This window comes from Myotis nattereri (genome assembly GCF_964212035.1).
Source record: "Myotis nattereri genome assembly, chromosome: 6".
Taxonomy (NCBI): domain Eukaryota; kingdom Metazoa; phylum Chordata; class Mammalia; order Chiroptera; family Vespertilionidae; genus Myotis; species Myotis nattereri.
Window position 1 is genome coordinate 79,703,203 of NC_138081.1, and position 15,726 is coordinate 79,718,928.

At 39.9% G+C, this 15,726-nt stretch overlaps 1 protein-coding gene across 3 annotated transcripts in view; it reads left to right on the forward strand.

Annotated features, from left to right (window-relative positions):
• The first annotated feature begins 643 nt into the window (after positions 1-643).
• Positions 644-15,726, forward strand: part of EPB41L2 (erythrocyte membrane protein band 4.1 like 2) — a 188,022-nt gene continuing 172,939 nt past the window's right edge. For 2 of the 3 annotated variants that reach the window (XM_081094579.1, XM_081094580.1), the window contains exon 1: positions 644-794. The gene's annotated coding sequence lies outside the window, so the exon portion shown is untranslated. Of the gene's footprint in view, positions 808-15,726 lie in introns of all 3 variants that reach the window. The other variant, XM_081094581.1, reaches the window with a different exon arrangement.

Sequence of the window (15,726 nt, forward strand, 5' to 3'; positions counted from 1 at the left end):
TATTGTGTGTGTGTGTGTGTGTGTGTGTGTGTGTGTGTGTGTGTTCCAAAACTGGCCTCATTCTAGGTCTCCAGACTGTTCAGCCCCGTCCTGCTGTGCAGCCCGGGCTCCCAGGCCTCTGCCTGGAGAAATCCTACTCACACTTTAGGTTCAGAATAAAAGCCCCTCCTCCCTGGGGTTTCCCCAATTCCTCTTGTTCCTCCCACAGGAAGAAAAATAGTTCCTCTTCAATGCCCTTTCTGTGACCACTTCCACGCTAGGCGGAGAGGGACCCAGATGTCCTTATTTCCTCGCCTCTAGGGCTTAGCCTCGCCTGCCACTGAATAGGTGTTCAATAAACGTTTAGTCAGGGAATTTACTTTGGAAAAATAAGTTTTAAAAGTTGATAAAAGGGCGTTTAAGGTTGGAATTCGTAAGAACGCCTTGCACACAGGCCTTAGCAGTCGTGATCCAGCGCCGCGTTGGGGGTCTGACGTCGCTCCAGCCTGGGGTACCAGGCGACCGATCCCAGGGAATCCCGCGGGAGAGGCCGCCCGCGCCGGGTCGGGGTCGGGGGCGTGGCCTGGGCGGGGCGTGGCCTGGCGAGGCTCGAGGGGGTTTTCGGGCCGGGGGCGCGTCCGGCGGGGGCGCGGGAGGGGCTTCCGCCGCGAGGGGGCGGGGCCGGCGTCCGGAGCTCGCTGACGGCCCCAGCCAGGGAATTTCAATTTCAAACCAACCAGAAGGGAGGAGGCGGGCGCGGCTGCCGGGCGGCTGGGGCTGAAGCAGGACCCGTCCCCGCGGCGAGAGCTCCCGAGGTGCGGTGTCCGGGTAAGGAGGCGGCGGAACGGCGGGCCTGAGGCGGGGGGACCCGGGCCGACTGACTGGTCCCTGCGGAGCTGCAGGGGCGGCTCGGGTTTTTCCTCTGGCAGCAGCTGGGAAGCTGATCCCAGGCAGGAAGCGGCGGCGGGACGGTCCCCCCGGGGGGGAGGGCGGCCGGCTTGGGGGTTCTCTGTAGCTCCCCTCTCCTGTCCTCCCCCTTTCTACCGGACCCCGTTCCTTCCCCGGGGTCCGGGCCCTGTTGCTCCAGGCCGGATACTCGCTTCTCCGCTCCACTGGGGACCCCTCGGCCCCTTCCTTCCCCGGGAGCCGGGGCCAAGTCTCGTCGTAGCCGGGAGAGGTCGGGGCATGGTGAGGACTGCGCGGGCTCCGCCGGGTGCCGTGGGCGCGGGGTCGCGCGTCCCGGACCCCGAGGAGCGGCTGGAGGAGGAATCGGGCTCCATCCGGGCGCGGCGCGAGAGCGGGTACCGGCCGGGAGCGGCCGCCCGCCTGCGGCGCCGGGCGATGTGCGCGGGGACCCAGCGGCGGCGGCCTTCGGGGGGGTGGGGTGGGGGTTGATTTGGGGAGAGGAAATGCGGGCCACGGCGCCGCGCCTCCCGGGGCCGTCCGCACGCGTGGGCTCTGCGGGAGCCGGGCAAGGGCGGCGCGCCAGCCCCATGCGCCCGCGGGTCCGGCCCGGCGTCCGCCCGCGCAGATGCCGGGAGAGACGCACGTTTTGAGCGCCGGTCCTTCCCATTCACACATGCAGGCCCTCTTCCCACGGGTGGCATGTTTTCCTCCCCCAGGGCGGGAGGCGCAGGGCTGGGAGCCTTTTTAGGTGAGCCGCGGGGGAAGGGCGCGGGGGAGAAGGGAACGGAGCGGGCGGAGTCGGGGTTGGCGTCCGAGACCACATCCCCAGCCCGAGGCGCTGTCCCGGCAGCCGCGAGGGTCGTCTGCGGACGGACGGACGGACGTCCGTCCGTCATTATGCTTCCCAAGATCGCTCATCTCCTCTGAGGTCGGGGTTGTTGGTGTGTGTGTGTGTGTGTGAACTTAGAAGAACTCTGGCCTGGAGTCTGTTATTTTTGGGACGCCTTAAATGGAATCCCCCTTCCTCACAACCGCTGCCCTGTCTCTAAGAGCCCTGGGAGGGTGGGGACCTATAAGAGCTGTGGATGTTTTTTCCCTTTTCGGAACCACATCTTTTCCTCAGTTTCTTGAACCTCTTGCATCTGAAATGGCATGTGCCTGCCAGGTGTCTTGTTCTTCTTGTTAGTTATTTAAGCTTTTTTTTCTTTTCTTTTTCCCTTTATTTTCTTCCTTTTTCATCATTCCCTCTTTATTTTTCCTCTTGTTGTTCTTCTTTCACCGGAATCCCTTACTTCTATGTATCTATAATACTGTACTGAGAATTAGCATTTTAGTCGGTGTCCTTGCGTTTACCACTTGGGGGAAACTGAGGCAGTTTTTTTAGCCGTGGGAGCTGGGACTTCTCCGTCTTTGAACTGGTTCAGCCCTATTTGGCTCATGGCTGTGGGAAATCACTGGATTGCCATTGCAGCCGCTGATGGAGTTGCATTGCAATGCAATCTTGAATTGTGATAAGGGTGAACCCCATACATTTACCAGACTGACACAACTTTTAAAGGGCTTGGCTGTGTCACCTGTCAGCTTGAGTGATCAGGCCTATGATTTAAGAACTACCATCAACTTCAGATATCTACTCCTGGAGGCTATTAGAGAACGGTACAAGTGGAGGTGGCTTGGAACAATGGCACGGACTTAAGGCTCATTTAATCCTATGCAATCTTCCTCACGTCTTGGGCAGAATTCCCACCGAAGTCAGTAGTGGTCTTGTGTGCAGGAGGACTGCTGAGAACAAGAGGCTGCTCATGTAGAGTTACGGGAAGGGACAGTTTCTCTCCCTTTTAAAACATCCCTCTGTAAGAAAGACCTAGTCATAACAGTTCTTTAATCTTTTACCCGCAGTTGAAGTAGTTAGAGCACTGTGTGCAAAGAACTTGCAGAGAAAAGATGTGGCTGAGTTGAGCCTCCAACCTCAAATCCTTGATTGGATAGGGATTGCTTAAAATGATTAAAAGCCATAAAAAAAAATCATTTAACAAAGTTAGAATTTTATTTCAGTAAAATTATACCTAACTTGTATAAAAAAATTTAAACTGTTATGGAATATTTTCAACTATGTTTGTGTATTAAACTGGGTATGTACACAACTGGGTATGTATATTAAAATCTGAAATTGAATTCCAAGTAGAAAGAACCACATTCTCAGATTTAGGGAACAAATCTGAAGAGAGGCCCACCCAAAAAATAACTGTGTAAGCATAAGACAAGGAAATTCAGATAGGTCTTACTGTGTTTGGAGAGTTAGTACAGTTTTTATATTTAGTGACTCTTTGGGCCCAGCATTAGATTTGTGAGCGTTTGGAGTTTTTTCAGGTTAACTTTGTGCTGATCTGAGTTGGTGAACTTGTTAGGTCTTTTGCTTCTTAACGTAACATTCTTGTGGTTTACCCTTTCCAAATTGCCAGTTCTAAAGAATTGAATTTAGAAAACCGAACCAGTCACTAGATTTTAAAAATAGATTTTTAAAAATCATAACCATGTCCATGTGTACTACTCAACCACTTGCTTTCAACTAAAAATACTTGCAAAGATGACAAAGCAGTCCTCAACCAAAATATTTATTGGTAAATTTACTCTGTAATTAGTAATATTGTATAGTTATGTTTAAAATCAGGTTTTGCTCTGAATCACCACTCTCATATTACTGTGGTAGAGAATTACAAAGGTTCTATCTTCGCCATTTTATTTACGAATGTGGGGTTTATATTTTATATAACAGAATGCTAAATAGTTTTTGAAGATTTGACTTTCTGTTTTCACAGTTAAGTATGGGCCTTTTTCTTTGTGGGTTTTTTTTTTTTTTTTTTTGAAATGAAGTAGTTTAAAAGCTGTGTGTGGACTTTTTGAAAAGTATGAGTTGCTAGTATTTTTATAAAGCACTAAAATAGTTTATAGGGATCAATACTGCTGAGAGTCAAATTTTGCATTTCTAAAATCTGTGTTGTTTACTTGGAGAAAACAAAGGAAATGGGCCCCCGCCTCACCCCCTTTATTTAGAAACCTTTTCAGTGGCCTTGTTTGCTTTTTTAGATTCAGAATGACTGTACCTAACCATTGGGTACACTTACAGATTTAAAGGCCTCAAGTAAATGTTTGTGCTGGCTCCAGTAGTCAGCAAATAGTAGCCAAACCCTAATTTACTGCCCTTTTATAGAATCTTGGAATCTCAGGGCCAGGGTTGGACCTTTAGAAGTCAGCAAATCCATTTTCAGCTCTTGACCCTCAACACACAAGCATTTCCAGGCTCTTTGGAAGGCCTGAGTTAATAGAAGATTTGTAGGTGATTCCTCCATAGATTCCAGACAGAGCATCCTCTGGGATTGCTATGTTTTGGCACAAACCAGCAACTTGATATTCAAAAGATTTCTATCATTTCTCTGACTGGGCAGTGCCTCAGATTAAAATCTAAAATAGAGTCAATGCCTGGTGTCATTAACTACTGGGGAATGGCCTCCAAATATAAATAGTATAGTTATTTAGAAGTTGCAGGTAAAGCAAAGAGCAAATAAAAAAATTACCTTGAATATCAGCTAGAAATAACTGATAGTGATAACCAATGATTTTTTAAGTTTTTTTCCCTCCTATAAAGTGTATGTCTGTGTATTTTGTATAAGAGAGGGAATATTATGAGAGCAGGAATGTATATTCCCTCTCTCATACACTTAAAAAAATATATTTGTTATGTGAAGCATTGTTTACAGTTACTAAATTTGATGAATCAACCCATTGAATCTTTTTTTTTTTAAATCTTTTTTATTGATTTTTTACAGAGAGGAAGGGAGAGAGATAGAGAGTTAGAAACATCGATGAGAGAGAAACATCGATCAGCTGCCTCCTGCACATCCCCCACTGGGGAAGTGCCTGCAACCCAGGTACATGCCCTTGACCGGAATCGAACCTGGGACCCTTCAGTCCGCAGGCCGACGCTCTATCCTCTGAGCCAAACCGGCTTTGGCCTTTTTTTTTTTTTTTTTTTTTTTAATATATATATTTTATTGATTTTTTACAGAGAGGAAGGGAGAGAGATAGAGAGTTAGAAACATCGATGAGAGAGGAACATCGATTAGCTGCCTCCTGCATATCTACTGGGGATGTGCCTGCAACCCAGGTACATGCCCTTAACCGGAATCGAACCTGGGACCTTTCAGTCCGCAAGCCGACGCTCTATCCACCGAGCCAAACCGGTTTCGGCAACCCATTGAATCTTTATATAATATATTGGAGGTGCTGTTTTTTTGGTTAATCCTCACTTGATATTTTTTCCATTGATTTTTTAAAGAGTGGAAGGGAGGGAGGGGGGAAGAGAGAGAGAGAGAGAGGCAGAGAGAGAGAGAGTAACATTGTTGTGAGAGACACACATTGATTAGTTGCCTCCTGCACACGCCCCAAACTGGGCCTGGGCCGGGATGGGGATTGGGCCTGCAACCCAGGTATATGCCCTTGACCAGGAATCAAACCCCGACCCTTCAGTCCTCAGACCTATGTTTTAACCACGGAGCCAAATTGGCCAGGACTGGAGGTGCTTTTAGTGAAGATTCATTAAAAGTTGGAATTGACTTTGTAGAACCTAGTGCTGTTACACATAGAAATGTCATATAGATAATATTTCATTCATATAGGGGGATTTGCTGTTCCTTTTACAGAATGTTTCCCTCTGTTTTGTGGTTGGCTTGTTTCCCTTTGGCTTGTGGGTTTCTTAGATGTATGTTTTTCATGTCTAGAAAGGTAGATAATCTATATACTATTTCCCTAAATACCTAATGTTTGGGATGGTATTTATTTTTAATGAGAATTTCAGTGACGTTATCAAAATTCTTATTTTTAAAGTAATGTCTCTTACAATTAGACCTGATGTGGCCTATGAGTGCGTTCACATTGCTTCTGGATTTTATTTTTCTTCAAAGATTGAAATTGGGCTAATTTCATATTCTCAGTTACTTTTAAAATGTAAATGTTTTTATTTCACAGATATGGCTTTCCTCAATGATCTTTATAGTAATACTAGTGGCTTGGTGCACAGATTCGTGCACATTGAAAGGAAATTAATTAGAAGAAATATTTTAATATCACTATTCACCCTTTCTCTATAATAGAAGTGTCAACCAAATTCACAATCAACAATGACAGATCAAAACACATGCGTGTGGCACCAGCAAGAGCTTTATATGTATTGTGCATGCGCAAGTCAACTTAGCCTTTTATGTATATAGATGGAATAAATTTAAGGAATGAGAATTGTCTTCTTATTTGCTCTGAGAAGTTACTTAATTAAGGTTTTCCTTTTGTCCAAGTTGACATTTTGTAAATTTAACTAAATTCGGTGTCATGGCTTCCAAAGTGATTTTGTCACTGTTCATCTGTAGAACCGTATTGTCTAGGTCAGTTAGGGAAGTTCATTTTATCTAAACTAAATCTTTTATGCTGTAATTGAAAATCCATTTTTCTCTTGCTTTGCTCTTTTTATGGCCTCATTTTCAACCTTCATGAAAGAATTTTCAATACATAAAAGACTTGTGTTACCTGATAATTGCCTTTTGCCAAGATAATTGTGCTTTTAAAATTCTCTCATCTAAGTCTGATTACACAGCTTTCTAATCATCTTTTCCAAGCCCTGAATTCAGGTTTTTAGACCTCCTGATGAGCTTCAGAGCTGGACTCATCACCATGATAACAACAGTGCTGAGTATAATCTCATTTTTGAGTTTCCTGTGTTCTACCAGTATACATGCTTGAAGATACTAAATTAAAATGTAGTTTTCACTCTGCCATAATTGTTAGGTTCTCTATCTTTTTGTCCAGTCTACTTGTTTATCACCTTATATTCATCTACCTAGAGCAGCAATTTTAAATCTTTTTCATCTCATGGCACACATAAACTAATTACTAAATTTCTGTGGCACACCAAAAAATACGTTAGATTTTTTGCCAATCTGACAAATAATAGTCATAATTTTGATTCATTCAAATCGGACAGCTATTGTGTTGGCTGTTGTCAGTTTTTTATTTGACAATCTAAGGGTAAAGACGTTAATTAGTGTTCCTGATTAAATAGTCAGGTATTGTAAGTCTTAAAAATTCTTACAACACACTGGTTTAAAATTACTGAGCTAGAGAACCAAAAGGGAGTGTAGAGATCATTTAGTTCAGGCTCAATCTGAGGTGGGAAGTGAGGTTTGTTGGAAAGGAGTTGCCCAGGGTGGGAGTCATGGGTTCACGAACTTCCTGAGACTAATTGGTGTGTGTGTGTGTGTGTGTGTGTGTGTGTGTGTGTGTGTGTGTGAGAGAGAGAGAGAGAGGGAGAGAGACAGAGAGAGAGAGGGAGACAGAGGGAGAGAAATTTTGGTGAGCAGTTTTTGAAAGGGTGAGAGAGAGAGAGAGAAATTTTGTTGAGCAGTTTTTGAAAGGGTTTTGGGAAACAGAAAAGATTGAAAACTGCTGACCTAGTTCAGTTCTTATTTTTGATTTTAAGAAATTAAAATCTTAAGAGGTCTTTTTTTTTTTAATTTTTCTTAATGTTACTCTATTGTACTTTCATCACTGATTCCTCCCTGACCCCTACCCCACACTTACTTTCATTTAATTGAATTCTTTTAATTGTCTTTTTTTAATTTTTATTCAATTATCAATGTTCAACTGAATTCTGATGGCATCTTGGCCTCTTACATTCCTACCTATGAATTTAACAAATGGACTTTTATTTTCTCACAAATTTCTTTAATGGAAATCTCAATTAGAAGAGACCAGTCTACACTATTTGGTGCTGGTTAGACTGGCATTTAAGTCAATAACCTTGGGTAAATTATTTCCAAAGCCTCAGTTTTCTTATCTTTAATATGGGGTTGACAATCATAACCTCATAGAATAATATGAGGATTAAATGAGCCAGTGTTTATAAAATGCTAGTCCTTATAAAATGCTTTACATGATGCCTGGCATCTGTGAAAATTGTTAGGTTAAGAAAAGATCTAGTGGGTCAATTGTGAATATGTGGTTAGCATTTTATTATGCAGTGTAAGGAATATTTATCTATGTGGAAGTACAGTCTTGGATATGAAACTAATTTCCTATGGTGATCACAAGTTAAAACCACTTTTTAACAATTTTAGTACAGTATCTCTAGAATTTTTGAACTTTTAGAAAACTTTGTCCTAACAGGTTGTTACCACTTTTGGTAGTATGTAGTATACATATGTATGGCAAAGCTGTTTGGATCTAGTTTCAATAACACAGGGTGTTCATAAAATTTCCCAGGGCCAAGAGACCACAGAAAGGCTGACAACTTCAGTATTATAAGGGAATTTATATACAAAGTGTGTCTTGGGCTACAGCAGCACAACATGGCTATACTCAGCTGCATGGCAGGTGCTAAAGAATTAATATAGAATAGGGCAGGATGGATGGGGTACTAGTGCATGAAAACGCCTTACATGCTTGCTCTAAGCAGGACAATGACCTGTTCCAGGATCAAGCATGCAGTAGGGTGTAGGGGAGGGGTGGATCAGACAGTTTCTGAGAGGATTTGCCTAGATTTGCCTTCTGGCCTAGATCTAGCTGGCTGGGCCCACAGTGGTAACATCATGGAACAGTCTGTCCTCCATACAGCCATAATGTAGTCTTTTTGTTATGTTGTCAGAGGTATCGGATTCTGAGTGTAAAATATATATGCTATATTAGTATAACTTCCTCTCTAACTTCAGTAAGCTTGCTGAAAGAAAGCTGTGAATGGAATTATTAGTGTTTAAATCTCTGCAAGTAGCATTAAAATGTGACCTTTATAGACTCAGTACATATTTTTGTACGTGAAATAGATCTGTAGATGTTATTTTCCTTTGACAGTGTGTGTGTGTGTGTGTGTGTGTGTGTGTGTGTGTGTTTGGTCTAATACTTCTTTTTTCTTTATTTTTTCCTGTCACCATTTATCCCCCTATACCCTCGTTCACCCCCCCCCCCATGTTGTTTTGATTACTAGTATGATTCCTCCAGCTATGTTCTTTTCTCAAGATTGCTGTTATTATTCGGGGTCTTTCGTGGTTCCATATAAATATTTGGAGTATTTGTTCTGGTTCTGTGAAATATGCCATTGGTATCTTGATAGGATTGCATTGACTGTATAGATTGCTTTGGGTAGTATGGGCATTTTAATGATGTTGCTTCTTCCTATGCATGAGCACGCTGTATGTGCTTCCACTGATTTGTATCTTCTTCAATTTCTTTCTTCAGTGTCTTATAATTTTCTGAGTACAGGTCTTTTACATCCTTAGTTAAATTTATTCCGAGGTATTTTATTTATTTTTGAAGCAATTGTGAATGGGATTGTTTTATTAGTTTCTGTTCTGACAGTTCATTATTGGTGTATAAAAATGCAACTGATTCCTGGATATTTATTTTGTATCCTGCTACTTTACTGAATTCATTTATCAGTTCTAGTAGTTTTTGGGTGGAATTTTTAGGATTCTGTATATATAGTATCATGTCATCTGCAAATAATGACAGTTTTACTTCTTCCTTTTCAATTTGAATGCCTTTTATTTCTTCTTATCTTATTGCTGTGGCTAGGATTTCCAGTACTATGTTGGATAAGAGTGGTGAAATCAGACATTCCTGTCTTGTCCTCCATCTTAAGGCAAATACTTATAGTTTTTGTCCATTTAGCATGATGTTGGCTGTGGTTTTGTCATATATGGCCTTTATTACATTGAGATATATTCCCTGTATTACTACTTGGCTGAGAGTTTTTATCATAAATGCATACTGGATTTTATCAAATGCCTTTTCTGCATCTATTGATATGATCATGTGGGTTTTTTCCTTCATTTTATATGGTATATGATGTTTATTGTTTTGTGGATATTGTACCAACCTTGCAACCTTGAATAAATCCAACTTGGTCATGGTGTACGATCTTTTTAATGTATTGCTGGATTTGGTTTGCTAATAGTTTGTTGAGGATTTTAGAATCTATGCTCATCAGGGATATTGGCATATAATTTTCTTTTCTTATTGTATCTTTATCTGGTTTTGGAAAGAGGATAGTTCCGTGTATTTACTTATAACTGGTCTCCTGTTTTAAGCTCTGTCACCTCAGCCCTCAATGGTATTGTTTCTGGTAGGTCCCCACCAAAACAGGAATTCAGGGTTTGGCTTCCTCTGGTCTGGTAAATTTGTTATTCTGTACATCTGTTTTCCATCTTCTAAAATTCTGTTGATGTATCTTAGCTGCTGGACTATCCCCTCGTGTGTGCGTGTGTGTGTGTGCGTGTGTGTGTGTTTTATTTTTATTAATTTTCTTACTGTCATTTTAGTGTGGTTTTGGGAACAGAAATTAACTCATGTTCAGTCCACTGATTTTAGGGTTTTTAGTTGATAAAAATAAAATTGCCAAGTTACTGTGGTACTCACAATTTGGTAAGGACTACAACTTTAATATAAATGGTCCCTTTTCGTCATGCCAGATGCTGAGTTGAACTTTTGTTATATGTACATATAGAGAGAAAAGTCAGACAATTTAGTCAACGTCTAGAGTGAATGGGAATGAATGAATGATGATATGTCATTGAACAAGAAGATGCTTCCTAGGAAGAGATCAGCAAATGTATATATTATTTCCTATAATATTTCAAGGATTAGTTCAGTATAGATGTTTCTAAGTTATATAATATATACTTGAACTAGATTTAGAAATAAACAATAAAAATAAATTTGGTGAATGTGTATCAGAAATGGCCACCTTATTTTAGAGTTTACTGTATATCTTACTTTATCTTCAGATAACACATGGTTTGTATGCATAAAGTTATATAGTTTTTGAATATTGAATATAGAGGAAACTTGGAAGACAGGTAAGTTTTGTTAAATACTTTTAGGGTGAAAAATTTCATTACTAGGGCATAAATAGGGAGTTAGCCTATAGTGAAGATACATACTTTAGGGATTTTTGTGTATGGGGTTTAGGGAAAGTGAGACAAAAATGGAGATCTGAATAAGGAAGGTAGAGGCTGCGAGGTTCTAGGAAGATCCAAAGGCTCATGCATATATGTGGTTAGTGTTCGTTAAGTTACCCAGTGGGTTTTAGTGGTTTCTAAATTCAAATACTTTATTCATTAATGTAGAAGGTGTTGTAGGCAATAGATCAGGACAGTATTTCCTTAAAAGTGTGGTGGTATGTTAAAATGATTTGAGATGGTACACGATGAATCTTTTCCTTACAGTGGTTAAATATATATGCCAGTGTGCATCAGAACAATATGCAAATACTCAAAACTACAATTTAATTGCTATCACTTAGCATAAGGCTAAAGTAGGTATTTTTTAAGTGACTTGATTTCAAGATCAGAATAAAATAAATAATAATATAGTGGCTGTTTAGATTTGGCAAACATTATCAAGTAAGTTTGTGAATAACTAAAGTTTGAGAAACATTGGGTAGTTTCAAAATATTATTTCCTTAGTCAAGGTGCTTTGTACATGCCTTCTTTATCCTATTAGAAAACAGCCTGAAACTATATGGTGAATGTGGCATAGACTTCTAAGCCTTTCCTTTCCTTTTTAAAAATTGTTTTACTTCATGCATTCTTTTCTCTTCTCAAAATCAATTCTTAGAACATTTTCTCATTTGATTCTTAAAACAATTTCATACCATAGGTCTGACCGATGAGAAAAGTGAGTCAGGAAGAGGTTAAACATACCCAAAGTCATTTGGCAATTTAGTAATGGAGCTTCAGGCACAGCTCAGGTCTGCTTGTTGTCTAGAGTTATTCTTTCTACACTGTTCTCTCTTGCTGTTAATGGTGTTGCCAATTGAATTTTTCTTGGAGAACTCAAGAAGCCTGCCAAGTTTTGAGGCTAGAGGGCTGTCCTGTGGCTTTCATATATTTGTATCTTGAGCCCAAAAGGTAGACAGAGCTAGGTCTTCCAAAAATAGTTCAATAAATGTGTCAGTATTTTGAATACTATTGAAAAAACAAGGAAGCAGATGACCTATGGGATTATTGGAAAGTGATACCAAAGGCTTTCACAAGTATTTGAAAAGCAAATGTGGCAATGGTCATATGCAGGATTATGGCACATATTTAACCTTTATTTTTGGAGCCCATTTTTATTATGATAATCTTTTACTTTTCCCCAATACGCTGTTTAATTAATTGCCTTTGATTGTGGTTTTTAAAAAAAGCTGTTAAGTGAACATCTTCCTTAGAAAATTACCTTTAATCCACTTCTCTTAAGGAGAAAAAGGAAAGCTCTTTTAAAAAAAATGAATAAAAATTGTGCATGAGAAAAGTTGAAGTGTTGAGTAATGAATTGGGTCTGTCCACTAACAAAAGAATTAAGAGTTTATTCATAAGTTTGTAACCAGAGCTGTTTCTGGATCTTGGCCATTAAAATCAACATCAGTAAAGCTTGGATCTTAATTTCCTAATGCCAAGATTGTCTGTTTTAAATTATGCACATAAGGGAATGTGAATACATTCGTGTCGTGTGTCGTCCCCCCCCCCCCCCCCAACCCGGTATTACTCCCGCAAACAGAAAAATAAAAGTATATTGGAGATATTCTGAACTTCAGCAAATTTGGCATTGCTGGGCTGTAGATATGGGCAGCATATGTAGTGCAGATGTGCCTCCAACTTTCCTTCTAATTGAGGCCAGTTCACTTTCATACCCAATGATGCAGCTTAAACCCAACGAGTTGAGGGTGAATTTTAGACATTCTATAGATCTGTGATCTGTGTGTTACTTGCTCTGTGAAGCACACAGGATAGCAGTGAAGGGTACTGCAGCTCTTTTTAAAGTACTTTTTATTATTAGAATTTTTTAAAAGCCATGTTTTTACTGTTTGGGCTGGGAAGGAGCCTGCAACCAAGGTACGTGCCCTTGACTGGAATCGAACCTGGGACCCTTCAGTCCGCATGCCAAGGCTCTATCCACTGAGCCAAACCAGCCAGGGCTCAGAGTGATTTCTTAAAAGAAAGTATTCCATTGTCAGTTATAGAATAGTGTTTTTCTTTTTTAAATTTTGTATTTTGGAAAATTTAAAATATACTCAGAAGTAGAGAGAATAGTAATATAATAAAACCCATGTACCCTCACCCAGCTTTAACGGTTACCAGCGCATGGCTAGTCTTATTTCATTTATATTTCCCTTTCACTACCTGATAATCCCCACCCCCATTATTTTGAAACAAATTCTAGACATTACATAATTTTATTTGTATATAAGTAAGATATCTCTGTCCCCTCTTTTAAAAATATATATTTTTATTGATTTCAGAGAAGAAGGGAGAGGGAGAGAGAGATAGAAACATCAATGTTGAGAGAGAATCATTGATCTGCTGCCTCCTGCATGTCCCCCACTGGGAATCGAGCCCACAACCCCGGGCATGTGGCCTGACCAGGAATTGAACCCTGACCTCTTGGTTCATAGGTTGACGCTCAGCCATTGAGCCACACTGGCCGGGCTTCATTCCCTCTTTTTGGCATGTATTTTCTGGTCTCCAAAAGAAAGCTCGTTCATTACTGCTTTTAGAATTAAAGTTAGTTCATTTATGACATATTCAGTTCTCATGTTTTTTTCCCCAATTATATGAATATTATTGTGATCAATGAAAGCAGTTTCCCCTAAATGTAATATTATGGATATAGGAAATGCTTCAGCCAATGCTAAAAAAAAACCTCTAACAATTTCTAAACCAAATCTGAACTGATATTTAAATTTTGTTGTATTGTTAATGTTTTATAAAACTTCCCCCTTGACTCCTGCCTATGCTTATACTAGGTTTTAATATTTATTTTTTTCTCTTTTCTTTCTTCCTCCCTACATCTCTCTCCCGCTCTTCCTCCCTCTGTCATTTTTTCTTCCTTCGTTCCTCTCCTTTCCTTTCATTTTTCTTTTGCTTAGCATAGTTTAGTGGCAATATGTTGGAACTGAACCAAATAAAGCTTTTTTTTTTTTTTTTTCAGCTGACTGGATTTTAATGTGACTACCCAGTTGTTATAAAATCATACCAGGGTCTGTCTGGCAGTGTAGAAGGGAAGGTGTATACCTCAAACATTGGTCATATACTAATTTAGAAATATGTAAAACGTGGGCATTATAGATGAAGCTGACTATAGCTTAATAGTTAGTGCTTTTGCTATATTTTATAGTTTAATTTATACTTTTATTAAAATGTAGTGTATACTTTCTTTGTAAAATACATTACATATTGAATTAGAAAATAATAGGTAACATTTCTTGAATACTTAATGTGTGTCAGATACTGTTCTATGAGCACTTTTACAAATATTTATTAAATTAATCCTACAAGAAAGATTGTAGGATCTTGTCTGCCTGACAAGAAAGATTCAATAACTTGCTCTGAGTCAATTAGCTAATTAATGAGTAGGCATTTGAACCCAGGCCTTCTGGTTCCAGAGCTTACAGTCATAACTGCTCGCCTATATTATCCCTAAGAATATGTAAATTCTTTCTTCACACCCTGTTCCTACTTGCATTCTCTTCCCCAGAGGTAACTATTTTGAACCAGAACCAATACTACACTATTGTATTGGGGTATAATTTGATCACCGTGGAGGTGGTTTTCAGTCAGAAACTTGAAAGTAGTTAATAAGATTCTACTCATGTTCCTTTACTGGTTTAGTTAAAAAGAAGAAAGGGATGAGAGTGGAAGCATGTAGAAAGTAAGGTGCTAACTGCTGATATCTGTCTTCCTTCTCCCTTAACTGTTTTTTAAAGTGGAATGTTGAGGCCAGCTGGAATGTTGACTGTCACCAAGGAGTTGCTAAAGCCAGTGGTTCTAAGCACCACTGAATGATCAACATTTTTGTCTTCGGTTGAGTATCTTGAAGTGCCAGATGTATTGTTAAACTTTGGTCATCATTGGTATGTCCTGTAAAGTATACACTTGTGGGACTTTGTCCTGAGTCTGTAGGGGCTAGAATCTTAACAAACCAGTTACCTGATACTGTCCCTCCCAACCCTCCCCCCCCCCGCCTTTTTTTTTTTTTTTCTGAGAGGAATAGAGGGTAGAAAATTGTCTAGCTCCAAGTCCCAGTTGCAGTTCAGCAATTACTAAGTGTGACAGTTGGGTAAATTGTGTTACTTCTTGTGTCTGTTTCCTCTTAAGTGATTCAGCTGCCCCCAAATAAGTCCTAATCTATGTAGGATGTTGTGTGTGCCTCTTCTATTTGTCTTTGTGGAGAAAGTCATTTAAAGTGCCCTTCCTTAGGGGAAAAACACGTAGGATTTTGGCAAAACATTTGATAAAACTTTCATGGTATCTTTATAGCAACTTTGGGAAAAATCTTTTGTGGTGGGAAGTCTGTGGTGGTGTTTGTTACTGAAATTTTAACCTTGGTTTTCTCTTATCCAAAATATTTTTGCCAGTGATTTTTATGACGAAGACAAGGACTGCTGATCAGATTTACAGATTCATGGAAGTTTGTAGAGAAACTTAATAAGCTGCATATAGATTATCTTGTTAGATATAAAATTGGTTGAAATTAATAAGATGAAATTTGTTGGAAATAAAAATTAGAAAAAGGAAATAAAGCTGATTGAAAGAGTTCTAAAACACTGCAGTCTTGGCCTTCTATTCAATGGGAAGTTGTATTAAAAAGTGGTGGATGCCTATTTATTCCTAAGTATAAGACACATTGACTTCTGGTCTCAACTTCACTAAAATGACTCTTCTTCAAGTAATATTAGGTCCTGTTGTCAAATTATCAAATATATTTTTCCAGGTATTAATTTTGACCAACCATACTGTCTTTGAAGTTCTCTCAATATAT